Here is an 18,830-nt window from a genome sequence, read left to right as displayed (position 1 = left end):
AATCTGCGGATATGATGTTTATTCTCTGGGTATCAGACCCTGTCTGTACATGAAATCTACCCCTAAATTCAACAAGCCCAGAACATTGTAGACAGTAAATTGTTCTGTGCCCACAGAAGGATGCCATGTGCCAGTCTCAGCATGGCACAAGCAGCAACGTGAACATCTCCAGACAGTGTATGTCTAAATCCAGCTGCTGATGCATACAGCGACCCAACCGACAGAGGAGGAGTCTGTCATTACCACTGAGCAGTGACACTCCTGTCTCAATGGAATGCCGATATCAGAAAGAGGATCTGTTTCTATAGCAACGGAGCCTGTTAGCCCCCATGCATCACTCTGAAGTGATGAAGCTCATGCCTCTGCTGTATGAACTCCACAAAGGGACTTCAACCACTCTGGAAAAGGCTAGTCGCTAGAAACAAACACAGGCTTGGACAATTAGTGTACTGAAGAACAGAAAATCGGATTGAATGGCACGAACGCGAGCCAGTGACGTAGCTCCCTAGGGGTGTCTCTTAAATGGCTGTAGCCAATACGTTGGCGTGATTGTATAAGGGCTTCAGACAACATGACACTTGGACAGTGTCCCATAATGTTCATATGCAGCTCGAGTTACTAAAAATGGGAACTAAATATGCTGGAAGAGGTGGTTAGTGAGGCCAGTAGGGGGTGTCACTCATGCAGATTTATGCAGAGGAGCCGATAGAGAGTCAGAGCGAGGCTCTGATGAGGGGAAACACAAGGTTTGCCAGAGAGGAAACCCGCGTCACTCGGAATCACCGCGTATGGAGCACTTAGCCCAAGTACACGGGTTCACCTGAAAAGGGGAATACCATAAGTACTGGGCCTGGTGCCGTAACTCCTCCACCGATTTCGTACCCGAAAAGTGCTTAAGAATTAAAGAGGCATCCGTGGTTCGCCGGACACAGGGAACTGTTGTGGACAAAAGGCACACATTATCACCTTTGAAAAAGGGGAAATGCGTAATGCAAGCGGTATCCTCAACCGGCCACCTGGCTTACCTGCTGTTACCCTGTAACACTCGGGTCTAAACCGGCTCTATGCGTTGGTTGTAAAACCTCGCGAAGGTATTGGGTGTAGCCCAACCTGCAGCTCTGCATGTGTCTGCAAGAGAGACCCCCCCTTGCCAGTGCCCAGGAGGATGCAACACCTCTAGTGGAGTGCACCCGGACTCCCAAGGGGCACAGCAAGCCCTGCGATTGATATGCAAGTAAAATGGCATTCACAATCCAATGGGCCAGCCTCTGCTTGGAGACAGCTTTCCCCTTCTGCTGCCCTCCAAAACAGACAAAGAACTGCTCCGAGTGTCTTAAGCTCTGCGTGCAGTCAAGATAGATGTACAGGGCATGAACTGGACACAGCAATGACAAGGCTGGGTCTTCCTCCTCAGAAGGGAGCGCTTGTAGATTCACCACCTGGTCCCGAAAGGGAGTTGTGGGAATTTTGGGCATGTGACCGGGCCGGGGTCTCAAGATCACATGAGAATGTGCTGGATCTTTTTCTCTGAGGCCGGTGTATGGGCTCCGATGGTACAGGAGACCATGTGAGGGTGACCACTGATTTGCAAATTCCACTTGCCAATTCTCATTGGCCATTTCTATTATAAGCAAAGGTGATTGGGGCTCTCAAGATTGAACCTCTAGTGTCTCTACATCAACACAACGTCAAGTGAGTGTTAGACAGGGAACAACCAATTAAGCATTTATACAACAGTTTTCACCAAATGCTTTCCCTTGTAAAAGATAGATTTTTCCCAGTTGAACCAAAAGTCACTGTATGCACCATAAAGACTCACTGTAATTTTCACTGTAAATATGAAAATTGATATGAGATGAATTTGTCTTCCATAAACAAACAGGCCTAGTTTCATTTAGAAAGAAAAATAAGAAGTTGCTTTCCTACTTTTTGTTTCCCATTCGTCCAAGATTGGTTCCATGTGGAAGCTGTTTAATCATAATTTAGTATAATAAAAATGTTTGTGTTTTTTCTCGACGCAGAGAAATGGAGCGTCTGAAATGTCATGTTTATAGTTAGAACGTGCATGCAGACTATTTAATGCACAGAGGTGGTATAAAATATTAAGATTGGAATTACTTTCGCGGGAAACAAACTTCATCTGCTGCTTGTCGATTCTCCAGCACAGCGGCTTTAAGATGAGCGTTGTTATGTGCTTATGATAACAGTAGCGTGTGGAGACACTTTACAGGCAGCTAATTTTGTTTGCTCATGTTCATGATGGTGTTTTCCCTGTATGAGTCTTGAAGGAGCTTTAAAAGGTATGAGCAGCTGGCATCAGCACAACACTGTCTCCACACATTCACAAGAGCTCACATTTGAATTACATGCAAACTATTTATTTATCTCATTAAATAGCAGTTTTTGCCGCTAATAAATCTCACTAGGACATAATGTGATTTTAGTTTGTGGGCTGAATGATTACATAATGACATTTGTATTTCAGATGGTATAATTCTTTGGTGTAGGATCATCTTTAAGAGTAGCAGTGCATGAGCGCTGTAATGGACCCTATACAAATACCAGTATTTTATATATACACACACCTAAAGGATTATAAGGAACACCATACTAATACTGTGTTTGACCCCCTTTCGCCTTCAGACTGCCTTAATTCTACGTGGTATTGATTCAACAAGGTGCTGAAAGCATTCTTTAGAAATGTTGGCCCATATTGATAGGATAGCATCTTGCAGTTGATGGAGATTTGTGGGATGCACATCCAGGGCACGAAGCTCCCGTTCCACCACATCCCAAAGATGCTCTATTGGGTTGAGATCTGGTGACTGTGGGGGCCATTTTAGTACAGTGAACTCATTGTCATGTTCAAGAAACCAATTTGAAATGATTCGAGCTTTGTGACATGGTGCATTATCCTGCTGGAAGTAGCCATCAGAGGATGGGTACATGGTGGCCATAAAGGGATGGATATGGTCAGAAACAATGCTCAGGTAGGCCGTGGCATTTAAACGATGCCCAATTGGCACTAAGGGGCCTAAAGTGTGCCAAGAAAACATCCCCCACACCATTACACCACCACCACCAGCCTGCACAGTGGTAACAAAGCATGATGGATCCATGTTCTCATTCTGTTTACGCCAAATTCTGACTCTACCATCTGAATGTCTCAACAGAAATCGAGACTCATCAGACCAGGCAACATTTTTCCAGTCTTCAACTGTCCAATTTTGGTGAGATCTTGCAAATTGTAGCCTCTTTTTCCTATTTGTAGTGGAGATGAGTGGTACCCGGTGGGGTCTTCTGCTGTTGTAGCCCATCCGCCTCAAGGTTGTGCATGTTGTGGCTTCACAAATGCTTTGCTGCATACCTCGGTTGTAACGAGTGGTTATTTCAGGCAAAGTTGCTCTTCTATCAGCTTGAATCAGTCGGCCCATTCTCCTCTGACCTCTAGCATCAACAAGGCATTTTCAGCCCACAGGACTGCCGCATACTGGATGTTTTTCCCTTTTCACACCATTCTTTGTAAACCCTAGAAATGGTTGTGCGTGAAAATCCCAGTAACTGAGCAGATTGTGAAATACTCAGACCAGCCCGTCTGGCACCAACAACCATGCCACGCTCAAAATTGCTTAAATCACCTTTCTTTCCCATTCTGACATTCAGTTTGTAGTTCAGGAGATTGTCTTGACCAGGACCACACCCCTAAATGCATTGAAGCAACTGCCATGTGATTGGTTGATTAGATAATTGCATTAATGAGAAATTGAACAGGTGTTCCTAATAATCCTTTAGGTGAGTGTATATATATATATACACACACACACACACACACACACACACACACACTTTTTGCTGTGCCAACCTAAAATTTATATTGTTCCCTCTGGCCACCCCTTAAAGAAAAATCCACTGGCTATATTTTCTCTGTTGAAATCTGAAATGATCTCCCATTTGACAACAGGCTGCTGAGGGCAGTGTATGCAATAAGAATAATTTTTTTCCCAAATAATACTTCCTTAAATGTATTAAAGTAATAGTTAATGGGACTGTTAAGGAACTGGAATCATTAAGAGGAATCAGGATTTGTTTTTCTATATTTGAAGCAGATCTATTCAATGATAACTATCGGCTATTATTGTTCAAAGGCACCAAGAATCTCACTTACACAAAGGTGTTTATATACAGAGAGAGTCTCACCTGTTCCCGTGTGAAGATGTGTTGGTTGAAGTAGAACTGAATCTGTTTGTTAGCAGTGTTGATACACAGCTGCTCAAATGAGTTCTTCTTGAAGTTCTCAAAACCAAAGATGTCCAAAATCCCCATGTTCATCCCACTCTCAGCTACACTTCATAGGTACAAAGAACCAAACATTACCCCACAGTCACAACAAATAAGGCCTTAGCTACTCTAATGACCCACACAACTAAATATTTCTAACCTGCCAACCAAAAAAATATGAAAACATAGTCCTTTAAAAACACAGGTGTGTCTCAGTGTGTTATTTCAGTTTATAAAGAGCTCAGGAGCTCATCTCTGAACATTCAGTCAATTGTGACCTCCTGCAAACTTCTCAGACAGTGAGCACAGGTCACCTTCTGCCACTGCTAACAGGTTATTAGTGGCAATAACTCTGAAAGCGCTGTTGATTGGACTGGAAACAGCAGAATTTGGATGGTGTGTGTTGAGGTGAAAGATGTGAGTCTCTCTGACAAGCCCACGGCTGATGTCTGACGGGATTCGTTCGGATCAATGAATGGCTTTTCCACTCTCTCTCTGAAGTCTTTTTAATCATCCACATATTATTTTCTTCAATGCAATTCTTTATCAAAAATTTATAAAAACTCTTTTTGTACATCTCTTTTCTTCTTTTGCTGTGGTTATTAATATTCTGAGCTTTGCGGTGGTCAGGCTGGAGGTCATCGCATCCTTGTGCATGTGAACGCATTTGGAATGGAGAGATTTGAGGAGGGAGATTGGGATGAAATTTAAGGCATGTCCTTGAAGTAACAGTCACATTGAGGGACACATTACCACAAATATGTGCACACCTGAACACCACATCCATGTTCTTATTGAACATTTGATTTCAAATCAATGGGCATAACTTGGGAGTTATTCCCTGGAGGGCTTTACACTAGATGTTGAAACATCGCTGCAAGGATTTGCCTCCATACAGACAGAAGAGCATCAGAAATGTTGCATTATGTGGCATGGTTTGTAGTGTGCGTTCCAATTCAAGTTTTCAAAAGGTGTTTTTTTTTTCAACAGGATCAACAAGCACATTTACATGCACAATCTTAGACCTATTATGATTACTAACTCAAGTGTGTGGCCATAAGGGTGTTTCTTCAAATTTGGCCGCATTTAGAACTGTAGACTTCTAGAAAGTAAAGTCTCGTAAAACCATTTTTACACATTTAATAGTTTATCTATTTACTTAATAATTTAATTGTTTGTTTTTTGTCAACTAACAATTTCCAACAGTGTCTGTACTGCCCGACCGATTTATCGTTCGACCAATATTAGTCTTTCACAGATATGGGTATCGGCTAATAGCTATGCTTCTTTTTTTTTTTAAGAACATATAATGCAGAATACAATGCTTGGAGGGATTTAGAATTGGTGTCACAATGCTGTTTGTCCAGCAGTGCCTGCTCAAACTCTATTGTTTACAGAGCTGAGCCGACGTGGTTCTGCAGACAGTGAGGAGTTAAGAGATGTCTTCACTGTAGGCTACGTTGCTAACTTGGAAAGTTAATAAACAATGACCCAATCATTGCCCCTTTTCAATCTAACTAATATAACATTAACCCTGTCCCTGATAACTATGACACTCATGTTTCTCACATCTGTTTGCTGTGTTAGCCAGCTATAGTTTCTCAGTAAAGTAAGTAATGTAGCATATTGAAAGGTTAGCATCAGAACATCTTTTTGCAGCTCAGCAGACAGGCCCGGTTTCAGATCAAATTTACTGCAGGTGCTCCAGAAAATAGTGGGGGTGTTCTGTATAAAGTGGAGATGGAATCATAATTACAAAAAAAAATAGTAGATTAAATCATGTTTAAATGCTTTCTTTTTACAAAATATTGCTTTGTGGGGTTTTTTACCCATGATCTGTCACTGAAAATGACGCCTGCAGATTAGGACATACTTATTTGCAAAATCATACACATTTATACGTTTTTATGCAGCATTTTGTGCATTCAAAAATGCAGGGATTCGTGTGTGTTTGCTGGTATTCAAGAAAATCTGCTTGCCAATATACAGTATTTGTCTTACATATTCAATTGAGCAGGGGTGTGCAATTATTTTGGTACTGGGGCCACATCAGCCATTAAGTAGAACATGGAACAGAGAAGATAACATTTCTGCATAGTTTTATCTTTTAAGCCCAGACATGCACTCAATGAATGATGCACAATTTTCTGAAGTGCATACTGATGGGACCATTCTGCGATTGCATCATGTGTTAGTAAAACTGAATAAAGGCTTAATAAAATTATGAATGGATTATTTTACCATACTTCAAAGCAATAGTAATTTAGTATTCAATTTAACACTCTACGCCAGGAGTTTAATAGTCAAATAAAATATTCTGAAATTATAGATTCTATAAGGTTATTTTAATGTTGGCCACAAAGTGGACCCGTTTACTTGTTTTATTCTCAGAACATTATAAACCTGTGTATGGTCATGATGTGAGTCTCGTCAATGTTTGGCACCCCAAACAGACAGCATGAGACTGATAAATGATTACAGCCAGAGTAACATTCACATACAGGTGTGAGAGACTTCAGCATTTTACAAATAACACAAAGAACAAACATTTTTACTAAAGTTCATCACTGAAAATGTTTGCTCGTAGATTTGGCACAAAACAGCACAAGCAACCTCACGATTGTACACGGAGTGTTTGCATCACACTTTTCTTTGAGCATAATATTTATGGCAGGCTCTTTTATCATTTAATTTTCAGATTTGACAATCCGTAATTATGATTTGACTAGTCAAAACTCATTTTTGACTAGTAGTAATTCATATTAATGATATCTACAACGAGGGAATTCAGCATTTTACAAATAACACAAAGAATAAATATATTCCTCTCACTTGGTTTTGCTCGCGTGTCCCTGCACTAGCGAGCGCTATGTTGTTGTTTGTTTGTTTTTTGCAGAGAGAAAACGTGTGCACTCGTATGTATGATTGCCAGATTACATAAATAAAGTATGACATAGGGCGAAATATTTCCAATTTGTGCAAGTATAAATCACTGATTGGGTATTGCATATATTATCTGGAACCCTGCGCATATTACAAGCTTGTGAATGCACGATAGGTCCAAAAGCCAGATAAATTAAAGATCTAATAAAAAACATTCATGATAAATCGACCAGTGGGCAGTAGTTTGCCCTGGTCTCAATTGAGGGAGCTCTAAGGTTCATCTGAGGGTGCTTAGCACCCTCAAGCACCCCTGTAGGACCGGGCCTGTCAGCAGACAATGGTGCGGATTATGTGTGTTGAGTGTTGATGTTTTGCTATGTTGTTACCTAGTTGGTGAGATGCAATGATTGAAATTAAATCAACAATGTCCATCTTTTACTCTCCGTGACAATGAGCTTATAGCTAACTAGCTAACCATGTAGCTACTTTCATGGAAGCTAAAGTTTAAACATGTATTCACCAAACTGTGAATCCCCCTTCAACCGAACAATTCCAGTCGTTGTATTTACAAAATGCAATATTTAAAAGTCTGGTTTTCCACTGCTGAAAATGTCCCCTGAACTTGTATAGCAGAATACGGTGTAACACTGCTGCCACTTTTTATCTCTTGACTCGGCAGGTTTAAATGCTTCTTGTTTTACAACCTGAGCATAACTGACTGGCAGTATTAAAATATTTGACTGATAATAAACAGTAGGCCTAATACTTATATTTATTTAACTATTTATTTTATTTAGATTTATTCATTATTTAAATGGTCCGCAATTGACTTACCGTATAATAAACATACAGTACTGATTTTTATTTAGCTATTATTTAAATTTATTCTTTATTTAAATTGCCAGCAACTGACTGATACTGATCATACAGTACTGATGTTTATTAAGATAGAATTTGTATTTATTCTTTATTTTCTCAGTGTTCATTTCTATAATTGGTTGACAATGTATAATAATGATGTAAATATTTGTTTAAGAAAGCAGTCATATCAGTGCGAAATAGGTGAACAATCCACGAAGAAAAGGTCTGTTTTTATTCCAGCTCAAAACTATATCGGCCACCATATCAGTAATTGGTGAAATTTCCCCCTCTAAAATCAGTATCGGCCTAAAAAAAAAAACACATTTTTTGAAATAAAATGTCTGACCATTTTGTCTTGCTGAGGCTAATTTCATAGAGGACACACAATTCCTATATTCCTAAATACACACAATTAACTAATATTTTCACACTTTTTTCATAATTTGACAAAAAAACTGCAGTAAAATGACGACCAATAAAATATTCTACACACAAATGATATTTACCTTGAATTTTCTGTTTCCTTCAAACATCACTTGTCTCATGTTTTATCTCAAGCATGCTCTTCACTGACACATTTGTTGACTCTGTAAACAAGTACACAAACTTTAAAAAATAAAGAAAGAAATAATTAGGTGCAAAATTGTTTGGTGTGGTGGAAATGTTTTGAAAAACTAATAGAAATAATTTTCACACAATAAATATTGAAATGGTTTATTTATTTCAAGCTTTGTTTAGATGATCATAGTTTTGAACTAATAATTTGTGTTAAAAGTCTCGGTCTGGAACAAGGCTAAAACAGTTAAATCTACAGTGCATCTGAAAAGTATTCACAGCGCTTCACTTTTTCCACATTTCGTAATGTTACAGCCTTATTCCAAAATTGATTAAATTCATTATTTTCCTCAAAATTCAACAAACAATACCCCATAATGACAACGTGAAAGAAGTTTGTTTGAAATATTTACAAATGTATTAAAAAAAATAAATTTAAAAAAAAAATCACATGTACATAAGTATTCACAGCCTTTGCTCAATACTTTGTTGAAGCACCTTTGGCACCAATTACAGCCTCAAGTCTTTTTGAGTATGATGCTACAAGCTTGGCACACCTATTTCTGGGCAGTTTCTCCCATTCTTCTTTGCAGGACCTCTCAAGCTCTATCAGGTTCGATGGGGAGCGTCGGTGAACAGCCATTTTCAGATCTCTCCAGAGATGTTCAATCGGGTTCAAGTCTGGTCTCTGGCTGGGCCACTCAAGGACATTCACAGAGTTGTCCCGTAGCCACTCCTTTGTTATCTTGGCTGTGTGCTTAAGGTCGCTGTCCTGTTGGAAGATGAACCTTGAGGTCCAGAGTGCTCTGAAGCAGGTTTTCATCAAGGATGTCTCTGTACATTGCTGCATTCATCTTTCCCTCGATCCTGACTAGTCTCCCGGTTCCTGCCGCTGAAATCATCCCCACAGCATGATGCTGCCACCACCATGCTTCACTGAAGAGATGGCATTGGCCAGGTGATGAGCATTGCCTGGTTTCCTCCAGACATGACGCTTGCAATTCAGGCCAAAGAGTTCAATGTTTGTTTCATCACACCAGAGAATTTTGTTTCTCATGGTCTGAGAGTCCTTCAGGTGCCTTTTGGCAAACTCCAGGTGGGCTGTCATGTGCCTTTTACTGAGGAGTGGCTTCCATCTGGCCACTCTACCATACAGGCCTGATTGGTGGAGTGCTGTAGAGATGGTTGTTCTTCTGGAAGGTTCCCCTCTCTCCACAGAGAAACGCTTGAGCTCTGTCAGAGAGACCATCGGGTTCTTGGTCACCTCCCTGACTAAGGCCCTTCTTCCCCGATCACTCAGTTTGGCCAGGCGGCCAGCTTTAGGAAGAGTCCTGGTGGTTCCAAACTTCTTCAATTTACGGATGAGGGAGGTCACTGTGCTCATTGGGACCTTCAATGCTGCAGAAATGTTTCTGTACACTTCTCCAGATCTGTGCCTCGATACAATCCTGTCTCGGAGGTCTACAGACAATTCCTTGGACTTCATGGCTTGGTTTGTGCTCTGACATGCACTGTTAACTGTGGGACCTTATATTAGACAGCTGTGTGCATTTCCAAATCATGTACAACTGAATTTACAATCAAGTTGTAGAAACATCTCAAGGATGATCAGTGGAAACAGGATGCACCTGAGTGTCATGGCAAAGGCTGTGAATACTTAAATACATGTGATTTTTTTTAATTTAATTTTTAATAAATTTGCAAAGTTCTTTCACGTTGTCATTATGGGGTATTGTTTGTAGAATTTTTAGGAAAATAATTAATTTAATCCATTTTGGAATAAGGCATAACAAAATGTGGAAAAAGTGAAGTGCTGTGAATACTTTCCGGATGCACTGTATACATAAGACATTTGAAAAGTAACAAAAATGTTACTGGTTGAAATTTGCCAGGTCATTTTTAATGTCACTATCATACAATACAACGAAGAAGAAGATTTTAAAGTTAAAATCTGATCGCTTTAAAGGTGCACTCTGTATTGTTTTCTTTATTTAAAGAGATAAATTCATTTCTTTTATAAGTTATAAACATATATAATCATGATTATTCTTATGAGATTAAGACTCAAGTCATATCAGTAATCTTATAAAAGCTGTTTAATTGTACATGGAGAGGGTCCCCTCATGAAGGCAGCCATTTTAAAATCACATGACCAGCTGAATACTACTGGCTTAATCTGTCCTGTTATTGGACACTTTCACTCATAGATTAAATTAATCATGGCTGACAGTGAATAGTGAAATTCTACAATTGCATTAATATCTGGTAACTATTGAGTTTGAATGATGCTCCATCCACACCACTAGTGTAAAACAACAACAAATAATAATAATAATAATAATAATAATAATAATAATAATAATAATAATAATAATGATTTAGTGCCCCTTTAATGAAAATTAACCCCTGGGACATGAAATTACCCATAGTTGAAGAAACACCTGTAGAAGCCTTAAACTTCTTACATTGGGGTGTTTTTTGTTTTTTAGAGATGCATATAAACACCTTTACTAGTATGCTTACCAGTTTATCCAATGTGTGCATGTCTGTTTTCATTTTGACATCAAAACCAGAGAATTTCATGTAAACAAGGTTTGCTTGTGTTGTCAGATTTTTTGAATGAGTGCATATTTTTTTTATTTTTTTTATTTTTTTTAAATTTTTTTGTGGTAGTTATCAGCATATTGTTGTGCATGTAAACAAAAAAGGTTGGAATGGGTATATTTTAAAGATTAAATGGATGGAACCCTGATGATGATATTTTAACATACCAGATGTTGCTGTGAGGCTGCAGCAGGGCATTGATGCGCTTCACTATCCAGCTGAAGAGGCGTCTGTAGAGAGCTTTAGACATGGCGTCCCTCACATCAGTGGCCTTGTCCACAGTGTTGGTGCAGATGATGGTTTCTCCTTGAGCGACCACACATTTCAGTAACTGCCCTGTTATTGGACTTTTTCACTCATTAATTACATTAATCATTACTGATGCCATTGTAGAAATTCACTAATCACTATCAGCCATGATTAATTTAATTAATGAGTGAAAAAGTCCAACAACAGAACTGTTGAGTTTTAATGGTGCTGCATCCACACCACTAGGTGTCACTGTAAGATCAAGATGACATAAACACAAAACTGAATGAGTGCACCTTTAAAATGACACGTCATGCACTTGACTTGCAAGTACTTCCTTTGCTACTTTGTGAATTAAGCCAAGAAGCACATAGCCAGTTTCTTTCTTTTTTTTTTTTGGTAGTCTGAATTTCTTGAGGTTGTCTTGATGTTAAAGACATGCATAAATGTTACAAAATATGTGGACATTTTTCTCGTCCCTGCAAGATAAAACATAGTCGGTGATGTGATGAAAGTGACACTGTAGAAGAGTTTTAGAGTTCATTAAATTAAGTTTATTAGAGTTTGGCACGTCAGAGAGAAGTAAAAATCTAGTTAAAAGCAATGAAGATTTTTTTATTAATTTGTTTTACTAAATGAACCCATGAAAGAATTATTTAATGATGATAATTTTTACTTGCTGTATACACACCAATGCAACAATACATAGTAATAAAAAAGCAATAGTACTATTATATACTATATACATTTTACTAAATTGTTGTTTGTGAATGAAAAGGGTGTGCAAAAACTACAACTTTACTAATTTTTTGGGAATCCTGCCAAGTTGAATATTATTATAATAATACTGAATAATTTCTATTATTTGAAGGATTAGAATAGTTTTACTGTTTTTAATTGTTTACCTGGACACCTATGAGAGGCTGTGTGTATTTGACAGTTCTTTCCTCATTACAAATCTGGTAAAATGCTGTCACCTCATTTTCTGTGATTTAGTGTGTCACTTTTTTAGATTTGTATAATTACTTGTAAGAGTTACAAATGTTTTGATTCGCTTGAACGTGTGAACCTTGAGCACATTCCTTTCAAAATGCATGAAAACAACTCTGAGACCGATGAAAACCGCATATCATGGGCCAACAGTTCACTCTGAAGCGCACAGACCATGGGACAAATTCACTAAACAGCTGTGCCACATGTGTGCATGCTATATCAGTGCAAAAACATACATCATATTCACTAACCAACTGCAATTAAAGCAGGCACAATCAAGGCCTCTTCTAAATAGCACTTATAATTGGTCTGATTGGCAAGATCGGAACTGCGAGCAAATTGCATTTAGCAGTGTTATTGTGGGTGTGTTCACGCTGTTGCCTGATGTGCATAATTCTATTAGTGAATCGGGGGATAAACCAGCGCTTTTACTTGGCACAATTCATTCTTAGTGAACCCCCCCTGTGTTATTTATTTTCATTAATTGTGCAGCCTTACAAGGAAGGATCAAGAAATTAGTCTAATGAAATGGATGGCAGAGGCAGGCTAAATACATTCAAATTGTGCCGTTGTATTTTAATGTGCTGAGTAATTACATTTTCACCACCGTGTCCGTTATTAAAATCAGTGTGACACACATTGCAAAAGGAGTGGTCATTGTCGATATGGCTTCGAGATATGAAATTACATTCTTCCGTACAGCTTTTTTTAAATTGAAGTATATTTTTTGCCGGAGCACCACCTCAGTCTTCTCCTCCCATCTACCAGTGATGCTTGATTCAACTTCCCACGTCTACTAACTACGCAGATATCAACAGCCCAACTGGTATGTAGGTTGCCAAGTTGAGGGTTGAAATTTGTATGAAGTATTGATTGTGTGAGTAGGATGCATTTCATACAAGATATGGCAACAGGACAAACTTGGAGGGGGTGAAATACGGGAGTGTTGACAGGTATGCTTTAAATCATCATAATAACTTTATTTCAACTGTCAGCAAAATAACCATGATTGTATCATGAATATTCGATATATCACCCAGCCCTAAATTTGCAATGCCTTGCTCAGCATCTAAAACAGCTTTCCTTTTCAGCTGATGTTACCAAGCCATCTTGTTTTTAATCACCTGTCATATAGAGACCATTTTTCACCATCCTATCAATACCTTATGTATAGTATCATGTCCCACCTTATATGTTTTTCTCTTTGAATAACTGAAAATCTGTTGCTTTATGGAAGTAAAATAGTTTGTGAATGATATTTCATGTTGGCTTTACTGTTCTGATGGTCATAGATTTGAGGGAAGTGGCACACACGTTGCCTGTTTGATGACTCTTGATTTCCCAGGAGATACTCCGAGATCTTGGCTCACATCACCACTCCTTTAGGTGTGAACTTCCTCTCCAGGTATTATCCAAAGTGGCTGAAGTTATCGTTAATATCCATGCATGCATTACCTTCACTTGAAGAATCTTCTCGTGAAGTGTTTGATTATTCACCTGGATACAGAAAGCAACAGATGATGTGGGTCTGAAGCAAAGATTGATAGCTTTAACAACTATATTTGTGTGTATCGCTGCAGGAAAAATACATTTATGCTGACTGTGTTATGTTTATGTCAAAGATGAAACAATCTGGTTCCAATGTATTTCTTTGGAGCTTTGGAGAATGTAGGAGTTTGTTAACTAATGTGTAAAAGGTATGGGTTCTCTACCTTGCCTAGAATGGAGAGATGTTGGATGATGAGGTGAGCACTCTAGGTTTTACAAGCTCCACTCTCCCCACTGATGATTATACACTACAGTTGCACAAACAATATAAGCGTGATAATGTACAATCAGCCAGTTGTTATCACAAAATAAACCCCTTCAGGAGGATCCAAGATTCATCTGCTTAGCATTGGGATCTTGATCACCCTGTCTGGGTTTATTTTGCGGAATTCTGCCATTGACCAATCCCAATTAACTATTCCAGAGAGTCATGAAAGAATTCCCACATTGCTGTGCCCTCAGCCCACTGCCTGGATGCGGAGAGTATCGTTTTATTTTTGTCACAATTTTGATTTTGTGAAAACTGTCCTCCTCTCTCTTTTCTGACCTCCTGGATGGAGACGGGGGATGCACACTGAGAGGCACTTGACTGGGACCATTAAACTGTTTTTGCGAGAATTGTGCAAAGCAAAACTGAATGTTTGACTCCACTCCCGAGTCCTCTTGACAGGAGGAGGGGAAAACAAACTCTCTTCTTGAAGGTGGACTGGAACAGAGACTCTGCGAGTACTGTTCACCCACTCCCCATCCCAAATGAGCACACAGGTTATTTTACATCTTTTCTTCTTCCCTGGGGATTAGATGGGCAATGTTCGGCAGCCACTGCCGCAAATGAAGCCTTGCTTCTCAGCTAGGGCTGTTTTGGCTGTGCCCCTACATTGATTGCTGAGGCTGAGGGGGCCTGGTTTGAGTTTTAATTACAGACTACCTACCTCTAAGATGGGTTGGGAACCCAAATCGTTATGGCTGTGGGGCTTGAGCAGTGAATTGATGTTGAAGAAAAGACTGAAATGCCTCCCCATCTTTTTTCTCAAGTCTTACTGCTGCCACATCGAGAAAACCGTAGCCCTGAAAAGGTCTTTCAGTTCCACTGAGGCATCCAGAATATAGTTTTTCTTCCCTCTCAGACATGCCCAACAGACCCAGACAATAGACCCATCTGCACACAACAGCGAAACCCATGCTGCAGTGCAACTCTGGACAGCCCCTCGAGATGTGCAGAGGTAAAGATCTGCAATGACACAGATATCTTCCCACAACGCTTCATCCGGAGCACTCACATCGATCTGCCACCATATCTCCTCCATCAGCTCAGCTTGGTACACTGTGAGGAGTGTGGTGACAATAAGAGAGCTAACCACTAGGGCTGAAGATTTATAAATCTTCTGATACATAGAGGCTGACACTCTCTCCATCCATCCTGGCAATGAAGGGGGAGTAGACAAAAAATCCACCCGGCGATTGGGGTGGAGTTGATTTGCCACAGATGCCTCGACTGGAGGGGGACTCGGCATCCCCAGATCCTCAATATTCTGTACATCCAGTTTAGAGAAGCCTAAAATCCTGCAGAGTTAGCACTCACCAATGGGTTTTATTTACAATAAAACAGGGCTATTGGCTGCAATTGACTGTAAAACCACCTCTTTTCAACAGAGTTTTAATGTCAAAATTGGAAGGGGAGTCAGTTCTGAGTTTGGAGGAGGAAATAGCCAATAGACAATTTGCTGAGCAAAAGAGCAATAATGGAGGACAGCTGTCAGGGATTTTACTCCAGGTATTCCGTCATTCCTAAGAGAGGTCCAGGTCTCAACAACCAACACAGATGGTACAAGTTCGAAATGCTCATGCTCAAAATGCTCTCTTAATTTATTTGTCTCAGACTGGTTTACATCAGTCAATCTGAAGGATGCATACTTTAACATAGGCATCTACCCGTCACAGAAAATGCCTGAGATTTGCTTAAAATCAGAGTCTAGCTTACAAATTTCTGACAGTGCCTTCAGACTATTTAGCACCAAGAGTGTTCAGAAAGTGTATGGAAGCAGCATTAACGCTGCTGAGATTAACATGTTTCAGAATGTCTGCTTATCTAGATGATCTACTCCTCTGCGAGCCGCAAAGATAGATACAAGAGCCCTGGTGTCTCATACGGAGAAACTAGCTTTAAAAAAAAAAACGATGCAAAGAGCTGTGTGGTGCCCTTGCAGTAAATAATAGATTAAACTCCAATCTTTTTTTTAGCATTTCTGTCAGCGGAGCTCATCGGATCAATTTGCGGCAGTTTATCCCTTCTTCAGAGAGGGGAAAAAGTCTCATTCAGACTGTATATGTCTATTGGGTCTGATGGCCTCAACAATGTCAGTCATTCCATTAGGACTACTGAGAATGAGGGAGTTTCAGCACTGGATAGCAGAGCAGCACTTATGTCCCCACCGGCACCTCAATCGCAGGGTGAGAGTGATATTAGCAAGGAGTGTGTGCTCTCCGTCTCTGGAGAATCCCAGATTTTCAGGGTGATCTCTCAAAGGAAAGTGGGGATGACAGATGCAGAGCTGTGTGGGAGGGCAGGATAGTGAATGGGGTTTGGCCAGCATCATTGAAAATGTGCACTATATAGTGCCTTCAAGGCCACAATTTCCTAGCCAGATCGGACAACACTGAAATACATAAACAGAAAAGGGGGCACACGTTTGCAGTGGCTACAAAGTCTGGCACACAGACTGATTGTATGGAGCGGTGCGCACTTTCTCGCATAAGAGCAATACATTTGACAGGAATTATGAAAATAGGGGTGGATCTCCTATCCAGGGGGAAAAATACAGAATATAACAGCCAGGGCTTGTGACATTTAGAGGCATGGCTAAATTGTGGGTGCTATTTAAGGGAATTTCAGTCCAGGATATTGTTGCCAGATGGGCGTCACCTCACGCTTATATATATATATATATATATATATATATATATATATATATATATTGTTTGTAATAAGTAAAACAAATCTGCCATTGGAACAAGTGAAAATTGGCTTTTCAAGATTTCTTGAAATATTTAGGAATTTTTAGATAAAACTGAACTTGAAATTATCTAGAAAAACTAATTTTGTGCTATATTTTACTAGTATTAGGAAGTGTTTTATTTCATAATAAGCCTGTAATGCTCAAAAGTAGCATTTTGTCCCTCAAAAGTAGTTTTTTGTTTTTAACTGTTCATGTCATCCTCTTTATTTCAAGTGTATTTAACTTATTGTAAGTTCTATAGTGACCCCATTCAAAATTTAAGACCATCGCCAACTTAAAATAAGATTAGAAAGTGATATTTAAGCATTTTAGCCCAGTCAATATTTTTTGGCTAACAATGTGTATGAGACTGTAATAAAATAAAAACAGAACATGCCAAATATGTGTAACATTGTGGGTTAAAATCAGACACAATAATCTGACATGTGTCCCCTCAATACACTAACAAAGTGCTTATTATTTTCACTTTCAAATTACAGGTATTGGGCTAACATTAACACTGGGCTAACCTGGTTAAATAGCAACATAGAGCATATGAACAGTGTGTCTGAATACACCTACAAAGTGCTTATTATTGCAAAATTCAAATGAAGGGTTTTGGATTAACATTACCATCTGACCAATGTGTCCCTCAATACATCAACTAAGTGCTTATTATATCATCATTAACATTGCTAAACCTTGGATAAATTCCAAACAAGAATGAATGGCAATGGCTTTATTTGCCGACAAAATATTTCCAGTTGGCCATGCCCTTCTTGAAAGATGGTGTGAGGTCTCACTCATGGATTGTGTCCAAGAGGCCCTCCGTTTGTATGACAGAAAGCAAAGTGGCTACACACTTGGGAAAAGCAAGGTGCAGGGCATAATAGTAGGCCATAAGTTATAAGTCACACTCTGTAACCTTGTCTTATGGGAATGTAGTTATCAGCACATCTCCTACAGCCAGGAGGCAGTTGGACGAACTCACAATCAGGACTGGACAGGAGAGAGGGCATTCTTCAAGTAGGCATTGGGTTCTTCGTTTTCCTTAAACACATAACACAGACGTCCTTCTATCAGGATAAAGCACTTTTGTTAAAATGTTACATTTCGGTATTTGTCACTGTAGGTTACTCACATAGCCCTGGTTCTCTGATAACTGGAGTGAGGTATCTCACCATACATCCCTTCTTGCAGTCGCACGGAGAAGAGATATGTGGAGAATGAAGAAGGAAAGGATGGTAGTGGTTTATTTAAGGAGGTGGGACTCACTTATCACTGTTGTGATTGGTCTGTCAGCTTATTGGTGCTTCCAGAAATGGTCACATCTGAGGTGACTACCCATAGTGAGATACTTCACTCCTGTTATCAGAGAACCAGGGTTACGTAAGTAACCTAAATGTTTGACTCTACACTGACACCCATCGTCCTTGTGCTCATGCTTGGTTTGATGTAGCACAGTTTATCTGTGTTCCATGCCGTGTGAGCTGTAGGTAATAGAGGTTTCTTTAATGACTCCAGCAGGGACCTCTTGTTTGGACATTTTATCTGTCCACTTGCACTTATTCTGTGCAGACTGTCTGGTGAATCACACTCCTGTTTATCTCTCTCGACTATACTGTTGGCTCGGGCTCCGTTGTTGTTTTTAGTAAGTATATTATGTCTTATTTTATTATTTGGTTTACTTGTTTTGTTAACATGTACTTTTATGTTTGAATGTTGGCTGAATGTGCTGTATATAATAAACATGATATTATTATTATCATCATTATTAGTGGTAGTAACTCAGCAGTCAACTGCATGACACAGGTTTTCAGTTGCTGTCAACATGGCTGCGGCCATGAGGGGCGACCCGCTACA

The 18,830-nt window shown here is 39.5% G+C and overlaps 1 long non-coding RNA gene across 2 annotated transcripts in view; it reads right to left on the bottom strand.

Moving 5' to 3' along the window:
• The window catches only part of LOC127658526 (uncharacterized), a 33,341-nt gene extending 15,159 nt beyond the window's left edge, over positions 1-18,182 (bottom strand). Inside the window, exons 1-6 of one of the 2 annotated variants that reach the window (XR_007972398.1) lie at positions 18,109-18,182; positions 17,893-18,017; positions 13,738-13,920; positions 11,349-11,682; positions 8,529-8,609; positions 4,198-4,345 (exon numbers count right to left, since the gene is read on the bottom strand). This is a non-coding gene — a long non-coding RNA (uncharacterized LOC127658526). The remainder of the gene's footprint in view (positions 1-4,197; positions 4,346-8,528; positions 8,610-11,348; positions 11,683-13,737; positions 13,921-17,892; positions 18,018-18,108) is intronic. The other variant, XR_007972399.1, reaches the window with a different exon arrangement.
• Positions 18,183-18,830: the final 648 nt, after the last annotated feature.

The sequence above is a fragment of the Xyrauchen texanus genome, chromosome 18 (assembly GCF_025860055.1).
Source record: "Xyrauchen texanus isolate HMW12.3.18 chromosome 18, RBS_HiC_50CHRs, whole genome shotgun sequence".
NCBI lineage: Eukaryota > Metazoa > Chordata > Actinopteri > Cypriniformes > Catostomidae > Xyrauchen > Xyrauchen texanus.
Note: the sequence above shows the minus strand (reverse complement) of the source record. Positions and strands in the feature narration are given on the sequence as shown.